Source organism: Notothenia coriiceps, unplaced genomic scaffold, assembly GCF_000735185.1.
Source record: "Notothenia coriiceps isolate Sejong01 unplaced genomic scaffold, NC01 NC01_scaffold00026095, whole genome shotgun sequence".
In the NCBI taxonomy this organism is placed as follows: Eukaryota; Metazoa; Chordata; class Actinopteri; order Perciformes; family Nototheniidae; genus Notothenia; species Notothenia coriiceps.
In genome coordinates, this window is record NW_011358796.1 from 223,179 (window position 1) to 230,954 (window position 7,776).

Consider the following 7,776-nt stretch of genomic DNA (forward strand, 5'->3'; position numbering starts at 1 on the left):
AGCTTTTTATGTTAAAGACACTATCGATACAGTGAGAATTTACATTCCTAAGGAAAAAGCCGTTTTATATCAGTTAATCGTTAATACGACTCGATAAGGTCAATCAACTAATGATTAATGAATTAATCGATAATTTGCATCCCTACTTTCCAGATTATTACATACATAGTGTCTACACTTATAACAAAGTTATTATTAGTATGCTGGTGTGTACTTTGTGTGCACGCCTAAGTGGTTAAAGCAGTTATTGAATTTATTTTTGTTGAATAATGTTAATTTTTGTTGAATAATGTTAATTTGATGAAAAAAAATATTAAAGAGTACATACTTTTATAGGGGGAAAGTAGAAGTTTAATGAATAGAAATATAGAATATAAAAATCAACAAGATACTGTAAGTGATCTCTACAATAAAACAGTTTAGTGCTTGGATGTAGCCTACAAATATATTAATAGGAGGATGTGCAAAACAGACAAACTAATTACCCTTTATTAACACATTAAATAATACTTAGGTTAGGTCTTCTTTCAATAAGAAAAAGCTTTAGGGGTATTCTATCTACCAGATAAATATTACAGCCTGCACATAAGTACTTAACGTCCTAATATTAGGTTTGCTTTCCTGCAAGTGCTAACTATGTTGAAGCACTTATTTTAACTGATATTATACACATTAAATTATACTCTTATGTATATAGATAGTATAAGAAATGTGCAGAATTTGAACAGTTTAATGGTGAGGTACACACATATTGATAGATGTATTGTAATGCCACTTTGGAGGAACCTGTGACCCAAGTTTTTCATTCATTGCCACAACGTAGTTGTGTATATGATATGTCAATTAAACCTTAGAAAATCTTTGAAATATTTAAAGGGATGTGCAAAATAGCAATTATTTACAGTTTTTAATTAACTTTACTAGAGAATAACGAGTTAATTAAATATATAATATTAGCTCAGCTAATCTCTGCAGATAAAACATGTTTTTAGTCCTTCTCAAGCACCAACCTATCATATATCTCTCCTAATTGTTGGCACTTGACAATCACCTTCCCTTTTGATTTTAACCTCAGGTGTAACTAAAGTCTGCTTTAAGGGTTGTTTATTATTTCAACATCATTAATCAGAATCCTCAAAGTAACTAAAAATAAATGGTAGTGACTAAAATACCATGTTAACCTCTGAATTGAGTGGAGTTAAAAGAATTACAAAGTACAATGTGCTGTCATGTGGGTATTATTAATGCTGCCCATTATGGATACAAGCGATTTCCACCCATTTAGTAATTAACATGTTTTAAATTTGTACACACCAATTTGTTTCATATCGCACTAAACCTCCAGGGCTTGTACACAGTTGTCAACTTCTAATTTTGGGAAGAAACGAAAACGGTCTTTTAAAACTAACAATTCCCAGTAGAGAACGTGCCATAGAGACATGTTGCAAAACACAATAGCCCAGCAATGTGCAGTTTCTCGGGGGGCGTTCGAGTTCCCAGTTTTGAATAGTCCCCTGCCGTGGTTTCGTTCATTTGAAAGAGCTTGACGCTCGGCGTGACCTTGGCGCAATGCCACTCCAAATCCAATCCCAGAGCTTGGGAGATTAATCACGGGTTGTGTCCAACGGGACGGTAGTCCCAAACGATAGCTTGGGGATTATGGGAAGTGTAGTGTCCTTCGGCATCCTAAACTGATTTTTTTCCGGATATCATATTGCATAACAACACTCACATCTGGCGTCACAGAGATCTTCTGTTACTGTCCTTTCTTTCCTTAGAGAAGACAGAAACACTAGCTCTGGATTTGTTTTAACCGTTTGAAGGTGCAATAAACGACAACAGCAGCTATTTTGGCATGTTAAACTATTAATTGTCTGCCTACTGATTTGATTGATTGATTAATTGATTGATATAAGAAGACAACTAAATGGCAAAGATATGGTAGAAAATAAACGTATTTGAGATACAAAAACACGGAATTTTTAGTTGAGAATCAGTTTAGTTATGTGGGAAGGTAATTTTTAGGAGACCAGGGTTTTGTTTACGCTGACTTTATGACTGACCATTTCCGATCTGTGTTCACATACCTAGAATTATAACATACAAATTCCAAGTAAGCAGTTGCGCTTTAACTTACAACGCCCTGATAGTCTCGCGAGATGTGTAATCTAAATATATATAGATACAATTTTCAATAACAAAACAATGGGTGCTAAGCCGTTGCTATAGCAGTGGTTTCTTCAAACTTTTTCTGTCCCATTCCACCCCCGGGGAAGATTTTTTTTTTAATGTAGTGAATGGGCCTCAATATGGTGGCAAGGCTTAGAGCAAAAAATGAATTTATGGATAACAGCCTCTGAACACACTGAAAGGGAGCCTGTATACTTTTCAATAATCCAAACATCTTTAGAATATGATCAAACCCAATAACAAATCATTTAAACTTGTTTATTCTTATCTTATGTTACCTAGTTAGCATTCTTTCTTTTTATTTATGCATATTTTACTAATCACTCCCCTTTTAAACCTTTTTTTTTTTTTTTTACTGTCCTATACCACACATTGGAATGATTTCTTACTTTATTTTTTACACCTAGGCTATATAAATAGATAAATGTGTGCTCTCTCTAGCTCTCTCGCTCTCTCTCTCTCTGTCTCGCTCGCTCACAGAGGCTGTGTGCTCCTCCGTGGCGATGACGGCTTGCGTTCAAAAATTATAATAAACATCGGCCTATTTGTAAAGTGGGGCGACACAAACGGGATTTCGAAAAGTGTCACAGTTAAACTCCTTGTGAAGTGGTGAGGTGCCGCTCCACATTGCTTTTCTTCCCAACTGCAACGCTGTAAATTATTTTTTGGTTTCAGTTGTGTGTGTGTGTGAGCAGGCTCGGATTGGCCACCGGGAGATTCGGGACTTTTTGCCTTTGGTGGGCCGCTGGCTCTGACATAGGTGGGCCGTGGACTTTCACAGCGCCGCTGCGCCGGTAATGCACCCGCCGCCGCAAACACTCGCCGTTGCGAGGCTCCGGCGGATACGACGCTGTGAAACTAACGCCCGCGAGGACCCAGGTTCGATTCCGGTCTGAGGTCCAAAAAAATAATAAAATTAATTAAAATTAAAAACTCCCCTTCATCGCGTCCATTCGCGACCCACCTATCACATCTCAGCGCCCCACCAGTGGGGCGCGCCCCACACTTTGAGGAACGCTGCTATAGGCCAATTGTTGGAGTTGCTATAGCAACTCTAAACTACCCCCTGGCGCTGCGCCTGCACTTGAGGGATGGCATCTAGGCCTTCTTTCATGTTTTTCTTCAAACTGGGTGGCAGCCTGCTGGCACACAACCCACTGTTTAAAAAATGCCCACTTCTGTCCTTCTTGTTGTTGTCTTCATTTTTAATCCCTGTTGACATCCTGACAATGTCACATGGAATTAAAATGGCAAAAGCTAATCTGTCACGCAAAAGCTGACAGTACTTCCTGGAAAGTCTTGGCAGCCATCTCGCCTGCTTGCAAGTTCTCTGACTTTTAAATGTTTTGATATATTAAGAGCCTGACTGGAAGATTTCGATTTTTGGAAGTTCAAGGTTAATGAACTAATTTAATTAGCGGGTCACTGATCATCTTCTAGCACACACGCCTCCCTCTATTTCAGGTAGAGCTTTCCTGGAGTTACATTTCTTCACATCACATGAGTCCTTAAATTATCTTCATACCTCCTTGACTGCTTTTTTATGCAGATTATTAATAATTTGTTATCATGTAGTGAACAGAGCAATGGGATACGAGCAAAGCACAGAAGGTGCTACCAGTAAAGGCATAACAAATATAACAAAGCCATCATAAATCCTAAAATAACCAACAAAAAAAGTTATATAACAGTTTGAGGCACATCGTTAAATAATTATACAATGTCCAACCATTTTAATATTAAAACTTAACACCCAGATGAAGTCAACGTTTTCAAAAGCAAGAACATGATTGCATTGGACCAGACAAGTGTTTTTGATAAAGAGAGTTTTTTGATCCTATAGTGTGACAGTTTGAGGGCTGAGTACGATCCGAGCGCTGCGTGACCATTAGGACTAATGTGGTAATTTGACAGAGAGCAGCTGAACGTTCCACTGCAGCGCTGGGTTAATGTGGTGTCCACTTTCATTTCCTGGTTATTAGTGTTGAGTGATTACGACAGCTTTTCTGGGAGTTAAATTCCCACTGCTGTTTGTTCTCTGCTACTGTGTGGACAAATCCTCCACACGCAGAGATAGCAACAGAGAATTCTACTTTTTTCGCATTATGTCATTAGAGCTTTATCCACATTTCTCACTTTCTTATCAACTTGTATTTTTTATTCTAAATTGGTTTATTTATATCCCAACATTATATGAACTGGAGAATAATGAGAGTAGTACAAAGTCTATGCTATTGTGACATTGACATACCACATTTATGGCTCTATGGATGCTAATGTCCAGTGGTCAACACTGAAATATCTTCATACGTATACAAATTATAATTCTACTACATAGATTATCCTGCTGACTCTTAGGATCTAGACTTCATCTAGCTGCACCATGACGTTGCAATCTGGATTTTGAGTTTAATGTCTGGACTACAATTTCAGTATAATAATTGCTGCAAGGTCAATAAGATTATTTCTCAAGACTTTGGTGAGCCCTTCACTTTTTATTTAGCACCCTGGTGAGATCAAACTGAGTCATTCAGCACGTAGAATGACTATGACGAAGAAGTAAAAGTGAGCACATAAACAGAGCGGCAGGTTAAATAGTCCGACTGTGTCTACACAGGGTCCCTTCAGGCACAGTATTGAGCGGAAGGCCAAACCATAATAACTGATGTTACATGTAGTGAAAGCACCTGAAGAGTGAATTTCAGCTTCAGGTCATGTATATTATGCAGCATGTGAAGACGGCTGAATTTATTTAAAAAAAAGTCAGATGCTCATGATGCGTCCTACAGTTATGTAGACCTGCTGTACAAAGTGGTCCTACTAAAAACAACTATAGCATCAGTTGTTCGCCCAATAATTATTGTCTGTTTATGGTTAGGGGATAAAGCCCTCCAGAAACCTTGTCAGTTGGAGGCAAAGGAGGAAATAGTCAGACTCGATCATTTAGGAAGTCTGATGGAGGTCGGCCTGGAAGGATAGACCAACAAAGGTTCAATAAACCGTGAGACATGTCAGGAGAATCCTTTCTACAAGAGGAGTTTATTTCCTGACCAACTCTTAAAGACTGCTTTTGTCAAAGGCCATTCAGAACCAATAATGCAACTCTCAATTAGGAACAGGTGAACTTATTTTCTGTGTCATAGGAAGCCTTCAAATTTACAATTTGGAGGACTGCAAGCCTATAAGCTCCGAATTGGAGGAATAAGAGAAGCATTGAAGAAAACTACCTGACCTGTCAAGGTGATCGATCAGTTTGAAAACTGACTGTAGGCCTTATTGCATGTAGCTGGCCACCTCTGCACATTATGGTTTTTGGGCCTATGACTGGAACTGACACAATGTCTGTGGCATTTTGTTAATTAAAACAGACCATTTTGTTTGTGTAAATGTGTAGCTCTCAGCAGCAGATGAGGCCATTCTGTGAGGGAAAAACCAGAAAAGTTGCGTGTGTGATTTATCAACTTTTAATCATTAATGGTGTTTACTGACCTTTTTTTATTTATTTCTGGATTCAACATAGTATATCAGGAGTCCGTTCTCACAATTATATCTAAATAAGACCTTGCAGAGTATCTCGTAATGTCCCTTCCTCCTGCTCTCCAGCAGCAGTATAAATCAATGCTCTGATAACAGCTCTGTGGTCATAAATAAGCTCAACTAATCTGCTGCAATACATGTATTATTTTCTATTTAAGGAAGTCCGCTTCTTTCCAAACCTTTTTAAATGGTCTCTGAAATTAGTCATTAAAACAATTTTTTTCCCGCAGAAAATGGAGATAATGTGTCTCTAATGGATTAACACGTTGTATGCTATGGCTGTGTGTAGGTGTAGAAACATTAACGTTATAAAACTATAAGATTAGCTTGCTACATTTGTTTTATTAACCTATTACAGCTTTCTCATAGAATTATTTAAGCAAGGTTGTATGTAGGTGTTTAAAAAGCAATTACTTATTATATTGTGATGTTTGAAAAAGACCATGAATGTTTTCTGGTTATAAAAGCCTATCCATTGTATCTGTGTGCTTTAAGGTCAAGGTCACTTTGCAGACTGCTGCATGCCAGCATCTTGGACTGCGACAGTGATAAAGAAGTGACAACATGCATGTAGCCAACATTTTGTTTTGAATTGAAAGGAAAGCTGGTGTAACATTTCAAAAGAAGACATTTAAGTTGTATGCAAGAGACAAACTGGAACTTCATATGATGCAAGGTCATTCAATAGAAACCGACAACCTCTGTTGGAAGACGGTACCAACAAATAATAATTTTTTGTTTAAGTGAAGAAACATAACACTCTGAAATACGTTTTTTAAATCAAATTTTCATCGTATCCAAGAATCAAGATTCATATTTTTTTAAGAGTTATAATAAAATAAATACCTAGTGCTGTCAATGCTGAGAAGTCAATATATTGTGCTTATGTTGCCAACACAAGCACAATCATTCAGCATTCAGTAGCAACAGTTTTAGCCACTGACTAAAAAGCAATGTGTTGCATACAACAACTGGGACATGGTGAGATTGTAACAAATCAGGACTACATATAAAAAAGACACAGAAAAAAAGTCTTCAAACACAAAATTGATAAACAGAAAGCTTTTAAATCACACATTAGAAGCATATTTTAATCAAATGTTAGCACCAACTCCAGAGATAAGGATCTGTCTCGGTCTGGCTTGCAACTTGTTTGTGTCTTCTTCGGACAATTGTTTATCTTGAGTCTCCCCCATTTAGCGCTTTGTTAGTAGCACCCATTCAGCGCTGGGCGTATGTGCTGGAAGAAGCTGCCTATCTCTATCCTCTGAGAGCTGGAATGATTCAACCATCAGGTCTGAACCAAGACACTGATTTGTTCTCTATTTGGGATGTAAAAAACAGTTTCTGCATTGGATACAACTTCATGAGTCTGCCTTTGTACCCATAATCATAGGGAGAACCTGATTCATCTTGACAGGTACTTTGTGCAGAATTCAATACATTGGTGTTGCTGTGTCCACAGTGTTGGTATACCAGTGTTTCGTGGTTAATTGAATAATATGATAGATTAACACCAACCACATATTTACAATATTAAAGCTGTGGGGAAGTTTTGCAGTGTGTAGTGGAGCAGATTGATACTTTGTGTAGAGCTGTGGTCTGTCTCTTATTAAGGTCATTGTTCATGCGCTGGATTTTATTCTTGAGAACTTTTGTACTCTTTTATTTTGCAAAAACCAGCAAGGAGGATCTTGTAAGCTTAGACAGAAAACCCTGTACCAGTATCTGCCTGTTCACTTATCCTCTCCTGCCAATGGTGTTGCACTTTGATTACACGTTTGACATGTTAACCATGGTGGCGGTAAATCCGACTTTTTATTTTTAGTCCTGTTGATAGGGGTGTTAGAACAAATGATCATGCGCCATTTCCCACTCTCTCCCCCTCCCAAAAATAAGCATTAGCAGCTGTCAGTCCTAGCCTCTCTCCTGACCTAGGCCATCAGTCTCCTCCCTCGTTTCATGACACCGGCTATGAGTCTCCTATGCCCTCTCCCTCCTCGTCTCTGATGCGTCTTCGTCTCCTGCCACCTGCGAGCAGCCCATTTA

General features: G+C 38.2%; 1 long non-coding RNA gene across 1 annotated transcript in view; it reads left to right on the forward strand.

The window, feature by feature from the left end:
* LOC104956476 (uncharacterized) overlaps positions 1-713 on the forward strand; it is a 13,940-nt gene extending 13,227 nt beyond the window's left edge. Inside the window, exon 3 of the long non-coding RNA XR_799563.1 lies at positions 702-713. This is a non-coding gene — a long non-coding RNA (uncharacterized lncRNA). The remainder of the gene's footprint in view (positions 1-701) is intronic.
* Positions 714-7,776: the final 7,063 nt, after the last annotated feature.